Source organism: Micromys minutus, assembly GCF_963924665.1.
Source record: "Micromys minutus genome assembly, chromosome: 2".
Taxonomy (NCBI): domain Eukaryota; kingdom Metazoa; phylum Chordata; class Mammalia; order Rodentia; family Muridae; genus Micromys; species Micromys minutus.
Genome location: NC_137971.1, coordinates 9,175,796 through 9,196,045, shown reverse-complemented (window position 1 = coordinate 9,196,045; position 20,250 = coordinate 9,175,796). Strand labels below are relative to the sequence as shown.

Below are 20,250 nucleotides of genomic sequence, written 5' to 3'. Positions count from 1 at the left end.
TGCTATTTATATTTACAAAAATGTTATATAGTGATCCTTGTCTCAATATTAATATTTATGACATTACAGTTTATGAAACTTTAAACATCACCCTCATTAAGAAATAAAGAGAGAAAAGAAACAAAAGAATAAAAAAGACATAAACAAGAAAGAAAGAAAGAAAGAAAGAAAGAAAGAAAGAAAGAAAGGAAGGAAGGAAGGAAGGAAGGAAGGAAGAAAAGTAGCTTCAAAAATCTATTCATAAAGATGTTCACTATATTCAAATAACAGTGGAAATAGGTGGTCATTGCATTTCTGTCATTCATAATAATATAGCTATTAAAGTAATTTTATTTGTAGTTAATTCAACAGGTTGATATTCATATTAAATTAATACTTTTAATCCATTGAACTGTATATATAATTTGATAGTTAGCATTAACTCTAAAGATTTATGTTTATTCGTAACCATATGTGTGGGTATGTGCGTATGATTGTAAGTGATTTGAAGAGGCCAGAAGACACAGTGACATTCCCAGGAGCTAAAATTACAAATTGTGAGCCATGTAATTCAGGTGTCAGGATCAAACCCAGGTCCTCTAGAAACAGAGTGCATTGAGAAATCTCTTCAGCACATATTTAAAAAAAAATCAAATTAAATCTACCATGAGGATTCATCCTACCCTTATTACAATATCTAAGATGAAATAGCAGTGAATAACAAACTTTGGTGAGGATGTATGGAAAGAGATATGAACTGCTACTGACATCCTGGTGATCTATTGACTATAGTAATGAAACAAAGAACCTCAATGTTTATCAATTGATAAATAAAGAAAATATGGTGTGATGCATATACACGATGGAACTTTATTTAGGTAAAAGAAAACTGATATTGAAAGGTAAATGGGTAGAGCTGAAAAACATTATATCACCAAATAAACACAAAAAACATATTACAAAAAAAATCTCTTTATGTTTTCTATCCAAAGTAGATCTTCAAATCTTTAGAATCATGTGTTCCATTTGGAGTCCTGGTAAAAGCTAGGAAGTAAAATAACCATAGGGCACGGGATTAAGATCTTAAGACCATAATTAAGAAACGTGGCAGGTAATATCAAAGAAGAGAAAGGAACACTGGGGGATTTAGTGGGGGATATAGACAGGAGAGACTTGGCTGGAGGAAAGAGTAAGAGGAAAGATTACTAACAATACAGATGTTCTGGAGAGGTATTTGGAAACCTACTGTTTATAACGTTCCTAAATATAAGTATGACTAAAAAATATATCAGAGTTTAATTACTTATGGAACAGAGGGTAACATCTCTCCAAGTACCCATGTTATCAAACAAAAGACCTGCACCAGTCTTTGGAAAACCCATTCTGAGTCCTTGACTGTAAGGGACATAAAGCTATCAGACAACACAGGCTATTGTCATTACTTTTGGTTGAGGACTAAAACTTGATTAAAGAGCCAACTTCTGAAGACAATACACACTTTTTTCACAAGATTTAGAGCGACCACAGTGGTACTTGTAGAATTCTTCTGTCTACCTAGGTTTCATAGAATTAGAAGGTGTGCTAAAAGCTGCTGGGGGACAAAACCATCAGCAACCTTATCCAACTGTAAACCCAGTGGTCTACAATATTTACAAACTGAGCAGGACATATCTATTGAAGCAACAGTGGCATAAATGTTATGAGACTGCGCATTAGCTCTCTAATTGGAATTCAAGGCCACTGCACAGAAGGGCAATTCATGCTTTTGTACTTTGAACCTCACTAATTAATTGCCAGAGTGTCTTGAAGGACTAGAATTCCTAGAAGTTAACCCACTGTTACAGTTTTGCTAAATAGACAATGTCTGCAACTGCCATGAAATATTTATCCTTGTGTCCATAGGCTAACTCAATATTTCCGAATCCCCTCATCAGAGACACTACTTTTGCAGTAAATACAGAGACCCACAACTAGTAAAAATAGAATATATGGCTAGAATATCTACATTGTTTGGGCAACTTCTTGGGGGAAAAGAAAGAGAGATCCTAAGAGTCAAAAATCAGGAAGGCCCAGTGGAAAACTGGATTAGGTACCATTTCCATGTGAGAGGCTATGGTTTATTAATGGTTTGGCAAAAAAAGAGATAAAGTTGCCTTTAGGTGGTGTGCAAGGTGTTTTGCCTGCCTATGCTCCAATGGATGGCATTATGCCTTTGCACATGCAGAAAGCGCCAATTGTACTCGGTGAGTTAAAAATATATAAAATAAGCAATAAATAAACACAAAGTTAGTAGGAGTAGCCTATAGATCTAATCTAAACATCATATGTGAAAGTGACAAAGTAATACATTTTAATAATAATGAAGAAAGAGGTCATGGGTATGGGAAAAAGAGAAAACATAGAAGGAGTTGGGAATGGGAAGGGTGGGAATGACTCAGATGCAGTACTCATTCTATGACGTTCTACTCCTATCTCTCAAAAGATCTATATCTAAAACTGATATAACATTAAAAATTATCGAAATTAAAAAAAAATGTGTTTAGAGGATCTGAAATCCTTTCTAAACATTTTTCTCTCACTCCTCTCCTCCTGGTCCTTCCTCTAACCTCCTCTCTCCCTAAGATCCACTCCTTCTACATTTACTTTCAGAAAAAAAAAAAAAAAAAAAAAACAGGACTTCTAGAAATATCAACTAAACATAACTTTTGAAACTACTGTAAGTCCGGGCGCATTCCCTCATATGAAGGCTGAGAAAATCCCAAGAGCAGACAAAAGAGTCAGAGACAGCCTCTGATCCTACTAGGAATGCCACCAAAACAAGCAAACAAAAAACTATATATTAACAAATAAAATTTTACATATGTATACAAATATGCAAGATATAATTATGTAATGCATACATATTCATATATATAACCCTAGGACCTAACTCAGACCCAAACAAGCTCGCTGATTTTTGCTTCAGTCTTTGTGAACCCGAATGAAACTTGCTTAGTAGATAATGTGGGCTTCATTCATGTGGTATTTTTCATTCCTGTGGCTCCTACAATTGTCCTCCTCCTGATCACTAATGTTTGGCTATGCTTCTCATCACATGATCTCATTATTTTCTGGATGAAGTCTCTCTGAAAATGATTTGGCTAGACTCAGGTCTATAAGCATAACAGAATATCATTAGAAATCATTTCATTGACTTTGGAGAATGGGTTCTTAGATCTCTGTTCTATCCAGCCTATGGGATTGGGTCATGGACCAGTTTTTGTTTAAAAAATATGTCAAAGTGTTTTAATGATATCTCTAGTAGTACTTTTTACCATTACTGTCGGAAGTTCAAGAATTTTGAATAGTATATACTATACATTAAAGGTTGTCCCAGTATTACTTCAGTGTATACATATCATGACTACACTAGACATTTTACTGAACGTAGCAGTTTCCAATTATACAGTTTATACTTTCAAAAAGCTCCATACTTATCAATATTCAAGCAAGCAAACATATAAAATCAAGTAGTTCTGTCAGGCAAAGGGAAACTCCTGATAATAAGGATGAGTTAACAAGTAATGGAGACCAAAGAGAAAAGAAATTATTCAGCTGGCCAAAGGGGAAAAGAAAACTTTTGTAGAAATCATAAACAGACTAGAGAATATACATTTCATTTTTAATATTTATTTATTTATTTATTTATTTATTTATTTATTTATTTATCTTTTTAAGAACCCATAGACCCCAAGAGCATCCAATTTTCTCTTATACAAAAAATTTCCAGTATCTGTTTCCTTGCTTATTAATACCTGCAATGTCAGTGATTTGGGTTGGCTGATTTGAGTAATCAAAGCATCTTTCTTTGGAAAGGATCAGGAGAGTTAGTACTGGAAAATATATCTCAATTTGTCCATCTCATCCCAACCCCTTCCTCATCCTTGGCCATAGGAAATGAGCTTGCCCTGTAGTGAATGGTGAAATCAATAGCTATTTCAGACATCACAGTTTTAGTTAACAAGATATTTCATGAAATTGAAGTAGTAGATGAAGATGTTTTCAGTTCCAATGAATTATAAATGACCTCCTTAAAAACAAGATGCAACTTCTGAAGTAACAAATCAGCTAGCAAAAGCTGCTTTGTCTGCAGTTATACACATTCTGATGAGGCAGATAACCAAATATGGTTTTCTCAATCCAGACTGTAATCTAATTCAATTTAAAATTCACTATGCTGAGCATAATTGATGAAGACATCTTTCTGCAAGGTGTTGACTCTCTCCTTGGGACTACTTTGAAAGAATCTCAATCCCATTTCATCTCCCATGAAAAATTCAAAGTAAGGCACAAATTATATAAAGCCAATGAAAATATGGAGCTAACCAAATGTCTAAGATGAATGCATTTAAATCAACTCAACTGACTTAAATAAATTATTTGGAAATACCTACAGTTTGAAAAATTATCCTGTATCTAGCCCTGATATCAGCATGCAAATTACTTAAATCTCATCACTAACTGGTGAAATTTTAAGAACAAATGAATCTATCCAAATGTAAAGTGATAACCTGGAGCCAAAGAACTCTTTAGTAAGAATTCTAGACATTAAGTCCAGATGTGTCTGAATCAAAACTCATGGTCTCACCCATAGTCTGGTAAGTCTTTCATCAGAACAGTTTAATATGAATAGAAGATGTTACCCAAGGATCTCCTTTCCTTCATCAGCAGTAAAAAACTTGACATGGACATAAGTAAAATCAGCATCTAGCTTCAGTGACATGTAGAGTATTAAATTGTCTTAAAGCTGTACTTTTAAATTCAATATATATGTATTATGTCACAAGCCAAGACAAAACATTATTGGCTGCACCATTGGCAGGTAAGACATGCAGAATGGAGAACAGTTCGGCCTTCGCGGTATTTAAAAAGGTGTTATATCAGAACAATATATTTATAAATTCAGTAATGTTTCATAGAAAGAAAAAAATGAATACAGTGAACCTTATAAAATGTTAGCATCTGCTTTGGGTATACTAGTGGGAACACACATTGCTCTTTGTTGAGAGAGGAATGGTTTATAAAGAGAAGACAACAAACTCTGTTTGCTTTAGTTAGTCAGTCATCATGAACAGCTCTTCAAGGTTCTGTTCAACAGATTTTTGTATAGATTCTACCAAATGTATGGAAGTGCCCAGTTTTCGCATCATTTCATGTTCTCTAGGAGTAAACAGGAGCGTTGTTAATGAATAGGGGTTTGGTTATACATATCACATAAAAAAGAATGTTACAAATAACTAAAAATCAAAAGCACTGGTCATATTATCCTGTCTTTTAATTGTAGGAATGTTATTTGTTTCATAATCAACTCATAAATATCATATTTTGCTCCCATTATCACTCCAAATTCTTCAAAGAACCTGTCCTTGTAACTTTTAAAATTTCCCTCCTTGAAATAAGCAGAGGACAAGAGAATAGTGTTGTGAAAGGAAGTTCATGTAATTCCAGTTCATATAAATTTACAATATAGAAAAAAAGAAGTCATATATATGTAGACGTAAGGGTCTGCCTTTTGTCTCTAGCAAAAATATTGCTGGCTTAAGAATATTGTCTGCAGAAACATATGCAAAAGTCTTTGCAATGTATTATGGTTTTGGTTTATGGTACTGCCTTTTAGTTGATATTTATAACAACGAAAATTGACATGTTTATTTATCAATTATGTCAATTGATATAATTAATTATCTGAAAAATAAAGACAATAATGGAAGTTAAATGACTTGGGCCAGTGAGATGGCTGAGCAGGTAAAGGTGCTTGCAATCAAACTTGATAACCTCAGTTCAATCTCAGAAGTCACATGGCACAGGAGAAGATTTGTGTCTGTATGATGTCCTCTCATCACCACACATGTACCATGCATGTACTAATGCACAGTCAACCCTTGTGAGCACAAACACAAATAAATTATGTTAAAATAGTTATTTGAAATACTTTTAAAATTGTGAATTTTGAAATGGCCTTTACTATTTTAGGTCATTTTCAGGTTAAATTAATTTCTGCTCAATTGTTTGTATGGTAAAACTTGGGTACTTGTTAGGAACATTTAATTGGCTTAGATTTATTTGAGATTTTATCTTATAATACACAATAGAGTTGAGGTGAAAGAAACAATGTTACAGATTTTGGTCAAAGAAGAAAATGTCAACATAATATAAAATGTTGTCAATACTACCAATTACATCTCCTTTTGCATAATGGCAGAGAGTTTGCACTTCGGGTTTATATTTAAGATAATGGCTGGCAATATGTCACCCTATGACTGAAACAGGAGTGCAGAAGCAGATTGACACAGAAATGTAGTCCACACCTGTCGTGACTACAAATTTGACTAGCAAATAAGGAATAGTTGATGTGTGTACATTGCAGAGTACATAATTCAAAATGGCATTAAAAGCCTTGGCTGATTTCATGTACACCGGGGTAAAGTTTCCTAATAAGTTTACGTGCCTGAGCCTGTTAAGCACTCTTGCTGAAACCTTTCTCCTCACTCCCCTCAGAACACAGTTAATCCTCAGGCTTGGCAGATGCTCTATCCCCAGGTTCTTTTAGATGTTAAATCTTTCAGGGAGAGACATTAAACTTGACTCACTGTGCAATCAGTGGAAGATTGAAGCTCTGAGTCGTACTGGTACAGAAAACACTGTCTCCTTTGTGGAATTTTACACTAGAAAATGTTTAGGGCCTTACATATGGATTAGAAATGGCTGAGAAATTTTCTGTACCTGCTTTAACTTAAGGAGGTCAACTTCTATAGCAGCAAAATGATATAAACATCATCACAAATTGAGAATGTCTCTGGGACTACATGCTATTTTCCCTCACTTTGTGGTAGAAGTAGAAACAATATGGCTGCGCAATGAGCTCACCACACTTACAGGACAAGTGGATAGCTGCCTAAAAAAGGTACAGTGCTTGTCTTTCCGCATCCCAGAAAATTGGATTTAAAGCCATCATCGGGGGTGTCTGGTCCAGTATTCATATAAGCGAATGTGCTAGTCTTATTGTAACTTTGTATATCATTGTGCTGTGAAGAGATATTATGTCCACAGAAACTCTTATAAAAAAAAAAACCATTCACCTGTGACTGAATTACAGTTCAGGGGTTTCATCCATTATCTTGTTGGAATTATTTTGGCATATAGGCAGACATCACACTGGAGGAGCCAGACATTGCACTGGAGGAGCTGAGAGTTCTACACCTTGATGGTAGGCAGCAGAAGGAGACTGTGTGTCAAACTGGGTGTAGAATGAGATAGGAAACATCTATGCCAAACCCCATAGTGACACATTTTCTCCAACAAGGCCACACCTACTCCAAAAAGGCCACTTCTCCTAAGAGTGCTGCTCCCTAGGTGCCAAGCATTCAGACACATGAATATATGGAACTATACATATTCAAACCACCAGAGGAATATATGCTTGATATCTCTTGGACGTCTGCCCTTTTCTGAAGAGAACTAGATGGGGAGTGGAGATCTTGGAGAGAAGGAAGAAGGTGGCTGTGAGGACTGGAAGTAGGGACAGCTGCCATGACATTGTAATTCATGATAGAAGAACAAATAAAAATAAAAGGAAAAATCAACAACAACAAAATAATCAAATAGTACCTAAAACCATCTTATAAAATATAGAAGAGTAAGTTGTTCATTTTTAATGTTAGTAGCTTCTCCTTGTACATTTGAAGACTGTAAGCTGGATAAGTCCAGTTAGTTTTTCTCTTAACAACCCCTGATATAAGACTAAAGTCATACAAACTCGTGGGCTGAAAACAATTGCGTGATGTAAACCAAATAATCAATGGTGAGTTATCTATTCAACTGATCTTCTCAAACAGTAATTACAAACAAAACTCTGGTGAATTTTGCTTTTATGAAGTTTTATTTGATTTAACAATCCTAGAATAGTAACTGCAAGAAGTATTTTAGAACAGCACACCTCCCTTTATCTTCATATAAGATACTCCATTTGCTTCTTTCCTAGGAGGTGCCATTGAGTGCAGTGACAAATGTGGTGGGAAATATGTTCAAGGGAAGCAGGATCTGGAGGCTGGGTAAGTGACTGACTTTCTTTCTCAGAAGATTAAGGTCAGGAAGCACCTTCTCAACCGAGGAATAACTGCCAATAAACACAGGAAGGAAACTCAATTTCCCTGGTTTGTTAGAGAAAAGCCCGCTTAAGTTTCTGTTAATTAAATTTAGTACTTGGTAGCTTATCATGACTCAAACATTTTATCCAATTCTGTGTTTTTTTTTCATATAAATACAGTGCAATGGTTGCTTCTGGTGTCTACCTTTATTAAGTCTGTTGTACGTAGAGTGAAGTAGCATTCTTGCACACAGTAGTGATTTCTGTTGTCAGTATGCTGTTTAAGTGTGATAGGAGCAAAAAGGGAAGATTAAACTCTAGTAAAATAATAATAATTGGTAAAGAATTGAAATTAAAATTTAATTTTACTGGGCTATGGGACTCACTCCATTTATGTGCTTAAACATTATTTATATGTATGTTTATAAACATATTCATCGATGAGATTGACATAATTTTTTCATAAAAGAAAGTATATACCCTTCAGATAGGGGTGTTTTGTTCAATAACATTAGGGTCTGAACAGAAAAAAAAAATGCGTATAAAAGTAAGAGCTAAGTCTCTGCCTTTTGCTTTCAGGTGATCTCCTGACTTTGTACTTAGAAAAACATTAGTATACACTGTATTTTTCTACACAGAATATCTTCTTTCTTGTTTTTCAGACCACTGAATGGAGACTAAAGCCATTCAATAGTTCTCATGTGTTGAGGTTTATCATTCAGATGTTAATGTCATCATTTTTTCTGATAAACACTGAGTCAAGCATACATTCTTTAGAGTACACATCTTTAGGTCTGTAGGTTAGCATCATTTTCTTTCTTTATTCAGTCTTCTACTAAAAATTCAAAGTTTCCCAGGGTTATGCTTTATTATCTGTTGACATTTATAAGTAAAGTAGGGAATTACCTTGAAAACTGAGAGACACACAGTATGTTCAGTGATGAAAGAGTAAAAAAATGGGAACACAGATTTCAGAATTTTCTGTGATAAATTCTCATAAGTTTTGCTGAATTTACCAGTTTCAAAAGGTGCATTTAAAGATAAACAAAAATCAATAAAATAATTTATAATTTATGTTTATAATATAAAATATAGCTCATTGATGATAATAGAAAAATATACACTAAAATTATAGAAACATTAATGTTGTAAAAAGAATTTAGCATCAATATTAGGAAAAAGATAAGAGAAATAAAAAAGCCTATATTGAAAATTCAGTAAATTATTTAGCATCTGAACACACATTGGAATTTTTACCTTACTCAAATTTGCTAAACAACTCATTAAAATCAGTAAAATTAACGAAACTCAGGAATACATGATTATACCCCCAGTGGTTTGGATCTAAAGACAAAAATATAATTTTTTAGCTATCCCTGGATACACATATAAAGTCAGTTTAAGACCAACATTGAACAGAATGCTAAATAGACTGGACTAGAAAAGAAATTTCTCCCAACATCTAATAATCAAAACACCAAATGCACCAAAAAAAAAAAAAAGAATTTTAAAAGCAGTAAGGGGAAAAGATCAAGTAACATAAATGCAGACACATCTGAAATATACCAGACTTTTCACCAGAGACACTGAAAGCCAGAAGATACTAGGGAGATGTCATACAGACACTAAAAGAACACAAATGCCAGGCCAGGCTGCTATACCCAGTAAACTCTGAATTAGTATAGATTTAAAAGATGAAGATATTCTGTGACAAAAACAAATTTACACAATATCTCTCCACAAATCCAGCTCTACAAAGGAAAATAGGTATAAAACTCGAACACAAGAAGAGAAACTATATCCTAGAAAAAGCAAGAAAGTACTCTTCTTTCAAAAAATTCTAAAGAAGATATAGCCACATGAACATAACTCGACCTCTAACAACAAAAATAACAGGAAACAACAACCACTTTTCCTTACTATATCTTAACATCAGTGGACTCATTTATCTAATAAAAGGATATATACTAACTAACCAGATATGTAAACAGAACCCTCCATGTTATTGCATACAGGAAATTCACCTCAGTGAAAAAAGCAGACACTACCTCAAAATAAAAGGCAGAAAATAATTTTTCCAAGAAAATGGTTCCAAGAAACAAGCTAGAATAGCAATTCTAACATAGAATAAAATTGACTTTCAACCAAAATTTATCAAATAAGATAAGGAAAAACACTTTGTTATTATCAAATAAAATTCTACCAAGATGATCTTTTAATTCTGAACACCATTCCTCCAAATGCAAGGGTACCCATATTCCTAAAAATAATGTTACTGAAGCTCAAAGCACACAATACCTTATACAATAATTTTAGGAGATGTCAACACCCTACTCTTAGCAATGGACAAATTATCAAAAAAGAAACTAAACATATCCACAGTGAAACTAACGTAAGTTATGAACCAAAAGGATGTAATGGATATGTAAAGAATATTTCATACTAAAATAAAACAATGTATACACACACACACACACACACACACACACACACACACACACCTTCTTCTCAGATCCTCATGGTACCTAATCAAAAATGGACCATATAATTGGTAACAAAACAGGTATGAATAGATACAAGAAGATTAAAATAATTCCACACATCCTTTCAAATTACTACCAACTAAGGCTTGTCATCAATAACAAAAACAAAAAGAAAAACAGAAGACCCCCGCATACACATGGAAACTGAACAATGCTCTACTCTATAATAGTATGGAAGAAAAGAAATTAAAGACTTTTTACAATTTATTGAAAACATATCCAAATTATAGGTCACAATGAAAGAAGTGCTAAGAGGAAAACTCATAGCTATGAGTGTCTACAAAAAAAAAAAAAAAAAAAAAAAAAAAAAAAAAAAAAAAACTGGAGAGATCATATGCTAGCAGCTTGAAAGCACACCTGAAAGCTCTAGAACAAAAAGAAGTGAATAAATTTAAGATGATATTTCTGCAGGCCTGAAATCAACAAAGTAGAAACCAAAAGAACTATACAAAGAATCAACAAAACCAGAAGCTGGTTCTTTGAGAAAATCAACAAGATAGAGACTCCCTTAGCCACACAAAAAAGACAACACAGAGACAGTATCAAAATTAACAAAATCAGAAATGAAGAGGGAGACATAACAACAAAAACTGGGGGAATTTAAAAAATCATCAGAACCCACTACAAAAGTCTATACTCAACAAAACTGGAAAACCTTAAATAAATGTGTAATTTTCTACACAGATTCCAGGTACCAAAGTTTAATCAGATTAGCTAAACATCTAAACATCCAAAACCCCTCAAAAACATTAGCAGTCATTATAGGTCTTCCAACCAAAGGAAACCCTTAAACAGATGGGTTTAGTCAAGAATTCTATCAGACCTTCAAAGAAGACCTAACACCAAATATTCTTTACACTACTCCCCAAAATGGAAAGATAAGGAACACTATCCAATTTCTTTTATGAAGCTACAATGATGCGTATAGTCAAACCACACAGAGACCCAAAAAAGAAAGATAATTTCAAACCAATCTACCTTATGACCATCAGTGCAAAAATACTTAGTAATATTCTCACAAACAGAATCCAAGAACTCATGAACATTCTTATTCATCATGAAAATGTAGGATTCAACATGGGGTGGAAGAATGGTTCAATATACGGAAATATATCAATGTAATCCACTACAAAGACAAACTCGAAAAGAAAAAAAAATCCTACATAATCATATCATTAAATGCTGAGAAAGCATTTGTCAAAATTCAACACCCCTTCATTATAGAAAATTTGGAAAGATCAGAAATTCAAAACCCATACCTAAACATAGTAAAACCAATAGGCAGCAAACCATAACCAGGGTCAAGCTGAAGAAGAGAAACTTAAAGCAATTCAACTGAAATCAGGAACTAAATAAGAATGCACACACTCTTCAAATTTGTTCAAAATAATATTCACAGTCTTAGCCAGAGAAATTAGACAGCAAAAGAGAGTCAAAGGGAGAATAATTGGAAATGAAAAAGCTAAAATAGTACCTTTTGCAGAAATTATGATTGTATACTTAAGTGACCCCCATAATTCCATCAGAGAACTTCTAAACCTGATAAACAATTTGGCTAAGTGACTGAATATAAAGTTAACTCAAACAAAGCCTTCCTCTCTTGAAAGGATAAACGGACTGAGAAAGAAATTAAGTAAATGAGACCCTTGAAAATAATCACAAATAATAAAAAATACCTTGTGTAACTCTAAAGAAGCATGTGAAAGATCTGTATGACAAGAATGTAAAGTCTCTGAAGTAAGAAATTGAAGATCTCAGAAAATGAAAAGATCTTCCATGTTCATGGATTGGAAGGATCAACATTGTAAAAATGGCCATCTTGCGAAAGCAATCTACAGATTTAGTGCAATCCCCATCCAAATTCCAACTCAATTCTTCATAGAGCTGGAAGGAACAATTTGCAAATTCATTTGGCATATCAAAGCCTAGGAGAGTAAAAACTATTCTCAACACTAAAGAAATTCTCAGGGAATCATAATTACTAATCTCAAGCTGTATTACATAGGAATCGTGGTTAAAATTTGTATGGTACTGGTACAGAGATAGGCAGATAGATCAATGGAATCAGATTGAAGATCCAGAAATAAACCCATACACCTGTGGTCACTTGATCTTTGACAAAGGAGCTAACACCATCCAGTGGGGGTGGTGGGGAACAGTACTTTCAGCAAATGGTGTTGGTCAACTGGCAGTCAGCATGTAGAAGAATTCAAATTGATCCATTTATATCTCTTTGTAAAAAGCTTGTGTCCAAGTGGTCCAAGGACCTTCACATAAGACCAGATATACTGAAACTACTAGAAGAGAAAGTAGAGAAGAGCTTTGTATTATTGGGCATAAGGCAAAATTTTCTGAAGAAAATACCAATAACTTATGCTCTAAGATAAAGAATTAACAAATGGTACCTCATAAAATTGCAAAGCTTCTGTAAGGCCAAGGACACTAATGATAGAACAAACAGCAAGCAACAAATAATTAAAGGACCATTATAAATCCTACCTTAGATAGAGGGCTAATATACAATATATACGAAGAACTCATGTTATACTACAGAGAATCAAATAACTCTATTTCAAAATAGAGTACAGAACTAAACAAAGAGTTCTCAACTCAGGAGTATTGAATGGCTGAGAAGCATCTAAAGAAATGCTCAACATACTTATTCATCAGGGAAATGCAAATCCAAACTACCCTGAGATTCTACCTCACACCAGACAAAATGGCTAAGATCAAAAACTCAGGTGAGAGCAAATGCTGGTGATGGTGTGGAGAAAGAACACTCCTCCACTGTTAGTGGGTTTCAAGCTTGTATAACTACCCCAGATATCAGTTGAGCATTTCCCCAGAAAATTGGATATAGTACTCCCTTAGAACTCATCTACACAACTCCTGGGCATATACACAAAATATGCTCCAACACCTAATAAGAAAATATGGTCTACTATGTTCATAGCAGCCTTATTTATAATAGCCAGAAGTTGGAAATAAGCCAGATGTATTTCAACAGAGGAATGGGTTCATTAATTATGGTAATTTCCACAATGGATTACTACTCAGCTCTTAACAACAATGAGTTTATATAATTCTTAGGCAAATGGATGAAACTAGAAATTATCATCCTGAGTGAGGTAACCTAGATACAAAAGAACATACATCGTTTTCACTCAGTGACAGTGGATTTTAGCCTTAAAACTCAGAATAACCAAGATAAAATTTACAGACCACATAAAGCTCAAAAAAGGAAGAACAAAGTATGGGTACTTCAATCCTTCTTAGAAAAAGGAACACAATCCTCATAGGATTAAGAGATATGGAGACAAATTGTGAGCAGAGATTGAAGAAAAGGTCATCCAGAGACTGCCCTACCTGGGGATCCATCCCATATACAGTCACCAATCCCAGACAATACTGCTGTTGCCAAGAAGTGCATGCTGACAGGAGTCTGGTATAGATGTCGCCTAATTGCTCTGTCAGAATCTTACAAATACAGAAGTGGATGCTCACAGTCAACCATTGGACTAAGGATTGAATGCCTAATGGAAGAGTCAGAGAAGGGACTGAAGGAAATGAAGGCGTTTGCAACCCCATAGGATGAACAGCAATGTCAATCAATCAACTCCCACCTCCAGAGTTCCCAGGGACTAAATGACCAACCAAAATTGACCAAAGAAAAATCCCAGGGAAATTGACCAAAGGAAATCCCAGGGAGAGCACAATCCTTAGTCCCTTACCTGTGAATCCCACAATCCTGCCTCTGACTCTGCCAAGTCATTAGCCACCAGCAACATTATTTGGCATCAAAGTTAACTGAGTGCAGGGACACTTAGCATCTTACAGGCATAAGTGGGTGTTCTCATGTAATTTTGGGGGCAGAATCAACACTATTAGTATTGGAAACAATCCTGAAAATGATCCACAGCTTTCCTTTCACTGCTCATGCTCACCATCCCTTTCTGATTTTCCAGGCCTCTTTGAGTTTTACATGGAAGTTGCTTTCAGCATTGAACTTTGCTAAATATTAACCTTTGAGTGATAGCAAGGAAGCTATTTAGTAGCAGTGAAGTGTTTTTTTTATACTCTAAAGTAAATTAAAATAAAACAAAGAGTGAACACATTTTAGGGCATAGCTTAGAATCCATTTTCCCAAAATTAAAGGAGTGATACACTAGTATTTAGTAAACAACCAAGCTCCTTGCACGATCAAGTTTCTCACTATTCTTCACATAATAACAAAGAGAGAGAATCAGCTAGAGTACTAGAGCCAGAAGGGTGGAAAATAAAAATATGGAAGTTTCCACAGCTATAAAGAAACAGAAAAGAAATTTGCAGGGAAATGGATGGGGCTGTAAAGCATATAAACTAAAGAAACGCAGGCACAGAAAGACAAATATGTGCATTTCCTTGCCTGTAACTATTAGGCATGCACATCCAGAAGAAACAACTCTGGGAGGAGTACCAGAAACACAAAACAAGTAGAGCTTTCAGGGATTATTAACTACTGTCAAATTCAATATGTTGTTGCTCTAATAAGGTCATATTACACAAAGAGAGAAAAACAGTGTATTTTTGTAGAAAACAGAACCTCTTTGTTGTCAGACTGGAGTTGATGAATAAAACATTAATTCCAAAGAGGTTTTGAAAACAAGTAAAAAACATTCGCTCACTAATTTTCTTTTAGTTGTTAAACTAATCCCTTCAAAAATGGTATCATATTTTAAGTTAAAACCTCATTATGCATCATTCACTATAAAAATAAAATGAAACTTCACACTGGAAGTTTTTTAACCACTGAACCAACTCTCCAGTTCCACATCCCAAAAATTTTAAAACCAACATATATTTTCAAAGATGTGTGTAATGTTTTAAGTCCTTATTAAGTAACTATGGACATAACATTAATCAAGAACATTTGGTACATTTAGCTTGTGAATGAATAAGAATTTGTATTTATTTATTAATGGCATTTCCTTGAGAAATAATGAGAAATAATGTTCAAGCTCACTTCTCCCAAAAGCTCTGTGCCATATCCCACCAAGTAAGAAAGTTAAGCAAATGCTATGGCATTGTGGATACACCAAGAACTCTATCTTGCTCATTCCACAGGATTGAAGGCTTCATCAGTCCCAATAATATATAGAAAGTCTAGAGAGCCTACATTCTTCAGTATGTATTAGAAATAATGAGAAGCTCTTTGGGAGAAAATGATGCCCCCAGAGGACTCCTTCCAATGTGAATAAAGAAATCATCAGCAATAGCAACAGAATAGGACACTTACCAGCTAGATTGCTGGCCACATGAACACAAACAATAACCTCCCGTTTCCACATCCATTTGACTGGAGTGTGACCAGGATATGGTATTCAGCTTTAGGGTGGTTCTTCCCAAAGAAATAATATATAGTCAGTGAGGTACCCTATACCCCAAGTGCCTCAATTGCATGAATAAATTCTCTCAATGACATTCTCTTCTCAGATAATTATAAGTTGTTTCCAGTTGACAGTTCCAACTAGACCCTATGAAGCAAATGCTGTGATTTTAATATAAAAAATTCTCTAAGTTTTCAAACCAATCATAACCTCACATGTAACAGTACCGTAAACCTGGAAAATAATTTCTGTGGAATTCACATAAGAGATTCTGACTTCCTGCTGAGGAACCGACATAATTGTAAGTATTGTCACTACTACTTCTGTTATTAAGGGTTCTTACATTGTCGATCACAGAAGATGCCCAAACTGGGGCTGAGACCTGAGTTCTCTCCTATAACCCTATCCCTCCTTCCTCTCATCATCACCACATATGTGGCCTAGTGCACTATAATTTTTCCCTACTAAAATGTCATTCCCATCTAAATCGACAAAAGTTAGAACTGATGTTACAAAGTAAAAGTAAGGAGGAATCATATATTTCTTTGACAAGATTCCTTCTCCTAATTTGTACCTTTGCCAAAATACAATGAAGAGGCACCTTAAGCCCCACATGAATCCTTTCAAATTTCTATAGGGTGATGTGCCCAGTTCTTGCCATATCCAAACAGACAATGCTGAACATGTTTTCAAGCCACAATGTGCAATTTTAGGAGACTTTGATAGTGATAAACAGAAATAATGTTAAGTAAGTGGGTGCCAGTGTACATGGATGTGTGAGGCTCCATTCTCTCCCACACTTTTGTGCTGCTTAGTTAACTGAAGTCTAAAACACGCATTTCAGGCCCTTTTTTCAAGTTTTTCTTTTCATGAGATGTTTTCACATTTGATGTGTGATGTGCAGTAAATATAAGCTGCTTAAAGACCAGAAAAACTTTTCATATAAATCAGAGAACCGCATAGTAAAAGACTCAGTAACTCACTTGCTTTTGAATTACTCACATTCCATTCCCGTTTTCTTAGATGGTACTCAATGGTACATTCAATGTCTTTTCATGCAAGTGACAGTACCATATAAATCATTTGACTCTTGAGTCACACATTTTTGGATGTATGATGTTTTATTCACAATATTATTGGTAAACATGGGAGAACTTCAAAAAGACTTAATATAGGACATTGTAGCTGACCCTGTTGAGTTGAACAAGGGTCATTCCCAGTGTCCATCTCATGGTAGAAAGATGTACAATGCTGGATATGCATATACAGTTTTCCTTATCAAGAACAGTGCTCGCATCTGGGCATTCCCTCAAACTTATAAATACAAAGAAAAACCTTAATCAAACTGCAAGTATTTTAGGTGTGAATTAACTGTTCCTGGAAATTACACAAGCCCAATGAAAATCGAAAGCTGGGAAAGCAGTTACACTTTCTGCTGGACTAGACAGTTACAACTACAATCATCAGCAGTGGTCATTTTTAATTTAGCACCAACTACTCTGAACTTGCTGTGAGATGTAGTCAGAATCAGAAGAGAAGATATAGGAGTACTATTACTTTTGTGAAAGTCAAAAGCCTCCAGAATCACTACAGGAAAATAAACATCCTACTGATCCCAGGTGGCCAAACAGTTAACATCATCAATTATTTTTCATGTGGATCATGTTGAACTGACCTAATTTTCTTCCTTGACTTGTTTGTTGTTGTCCTTATAAATCTAGTGTTTTACTTATTCTAGTTCATCCAGATCTTCTTCAGAGAGCCGATTTTCATCTACAGGAATGGCATCAGTGGATCTGTTTTCTGGCCCCTCCCCCACCCTTCTCTGTCCTTGCCCACATCATTACTTTCACCATTTTCAGCCTGACCCCCAGAAGCTTCACTTAGCTTGTTTTCATCTTTATCTGAAGCATTTGTGCTAAATATTTTAAAACCGGTCCCAACGATACCTGTCTCTTCCCCAATTCTTAGGATGCACAGGCATATATACATATAAGTATATGTGTATGCATATGGCATGTGTATGTATATGTATAGACTCTGTGTGTGAGTGATTTACACCCATAGAATCATCAACCTCATTACCACCTATTACATGAGTGTAATAGGTACTGTCTACTTCCTCCTCATCATCACTGACCAGCTCAGGATGAAATTCAAATGCCTCATGACTGCTGATCACCAGTGCTTTCCCTGCTTTGAACTCAGTTTCCTGTCTCTTCATATCTTGTTCAAGTTTACTAATCTTTTCTTGTCTTTTCCTTTCTTTGGGCAAGAAACCATCCTCAAGAGATTTTAGTAACATTTGGACCTCAGGCAAGAATGCTCTCTATCAATTAGATCATCTAATGAGATCGTCTTCATTCTCTTCTTCCTTTTTGGCTCTCTTAACACAAATCCAGGAGGAAGTACACAGAAATACATGCAATTGTCCCCACCTCCAGGACATACACAAACATTGGGTTTTTGTTGTTGTTGTTGTTGTTGTTGTTGTTGTTGTTTTCAATATCTTCTTAAAAATGTCTGCCCACTATTTGAGTTTGGGATTTTCTTATTATTTTTTTATTGGATATTCTCTGTACTTACAATTCAGGTGTTATCCCCTTTCCACCAATTCCATTCACCATGCCCCACCCATTGCCTCCATGAAGGTGCTCCCTTTCCCAACCTCCCTCTCCTACCTCAGCATTCCCCTACACTAGAAAAATACCCTTTGCTGGACCAAAGTCCTTTTCTCTCATTGATGCCAGAGAATGCTATCCTCTGCTGCATATGCACCTACAGCCATGGGTTTCTCCGTAATAACTCACTGGTTGGTGTTTTAGTCCCTGGGAGCTGTGGTGTGTTTGGCTAGTTGATAATTTTGTTTTTTCCATGGGGTTGCATACCTTTTCAGTTCTTTCTTTAGCTTCTTCATTGGGGTCCCTGTGTTCAGTCCAGCGGTTAGCTGTAAGCATCCTCCTCTGTAGCAGCATGGCTCTGGCAGAGCCTTTAAGAAGGCATCCATATCTGATTCCTGCCACGAAGCACTACTTTTCTCCAATCCCTGCTCCTTTATTTGTCCCATTATTTCTTCCCATGAGTGTTTTGTTCTCCCATCTAAGGACTGAGGCATCCACCTTCTGGTTTTCCTTCTCTTTCAATTCATACGTTCTGTAAATTGTTTCTTAGGTATTTTGAGCTTTGGGGGGAGAGTTGGAGGGGCAGTATCCACTTATCAGTGAGGACAAACAATAAGTGTTCTTCGTGACTGGGTTACCTCACTCAGGACGACTGCTTCAAGTTCCATCCCATCATGCATCTCCTTTGCCACTCCTTCTAGCCTTTCCTAATCCCAATTATTCAAGTTCTTCATCTCTTACATCAGTGTAAACACTTTATTTCTCATATTTCCTTCCAAAGTGAGGTCATGAGAGAACTTACACTCATCTCCTTTAGTACACCGTTCCCGTTTGAAGACTGCACACACCACAGATTTGGGATCTGCACCCTTACTTATCTTTTGTGCAGCTACTACAGGTTTGAGGACCTCATTTACTTCTCATATGTCTTTCTTCTTGTCACCTGCCTTCAATTTCTTTTCAGCTTCACTTTGTGCTACCCAGTGTGGATTCAAATTTCACTTGAAAGTGACAGCATTAATGAACTTTTGTTGCCTTTCTCCATTCTCATTCTCTTCCTTGGTGATCTTCTCCTTCTGCTGCTCTGTTTCTTCCTGCCCTAGGCCTGAGTCTGTTTCTTGGAGCATATTTCAGAGGCAGGGCTCTGGGCTGACTGTGACACAGACAGACGGTTACTGTAGGTGCATCAGGCAGAGTGGTAGGAGCAGGAAGGTTGAGTAACTTTTGAGTCTGTGAATAGAGGAGGAAAAATATAAATATTAATACTCTTTGCCTTTCCTTTAAAAAATATTGCCTACCATGTTTGTGTCTTTATATTTTATTAAGAAACTTATCGCATGAAGCTTTTATAATATTTATGTATAGTCTCTTCTATTAAGTGAAATATTTTTCTCTTCTAGCCAATGGATTAATAATAATTTATTCATCCAGCCCACTTGAAGGACATTTCATATAATGGTGAATCTTACTGTTCACTTGATGGAATTTGGAATCAACCAAGATGAATACATCTAGGGCAGAAGTAGACTATGAGGGTATTTCCTTGAAGGAAAATGTTTAGAAAAATCACAATTTCTAAAAATATCCAGTTCTCTGTAAAAAAATATATTTATTAA

General features: G+C 35.3%; 1 pseudogene across 1 annotated transcript; it reads right to left on the bottom strand.

Annotated features, from left to right (window-relative positions):
• Positions 1-17,742: 17,742 nt before the first annotated feature.
• LOC308416448 (zinc finger CCCH domain-containing protein 15-like) lies at positions 17,743-18,458 on the bottom strand (annotated as a pseudogene). The gene has a single exon. The product of its transcript is annotated as a zinc finger CCCH domain-containing protein 15-like (transcript).
• Positions 18,459-20,250: the final 1,792 nt, after the last annotated feature.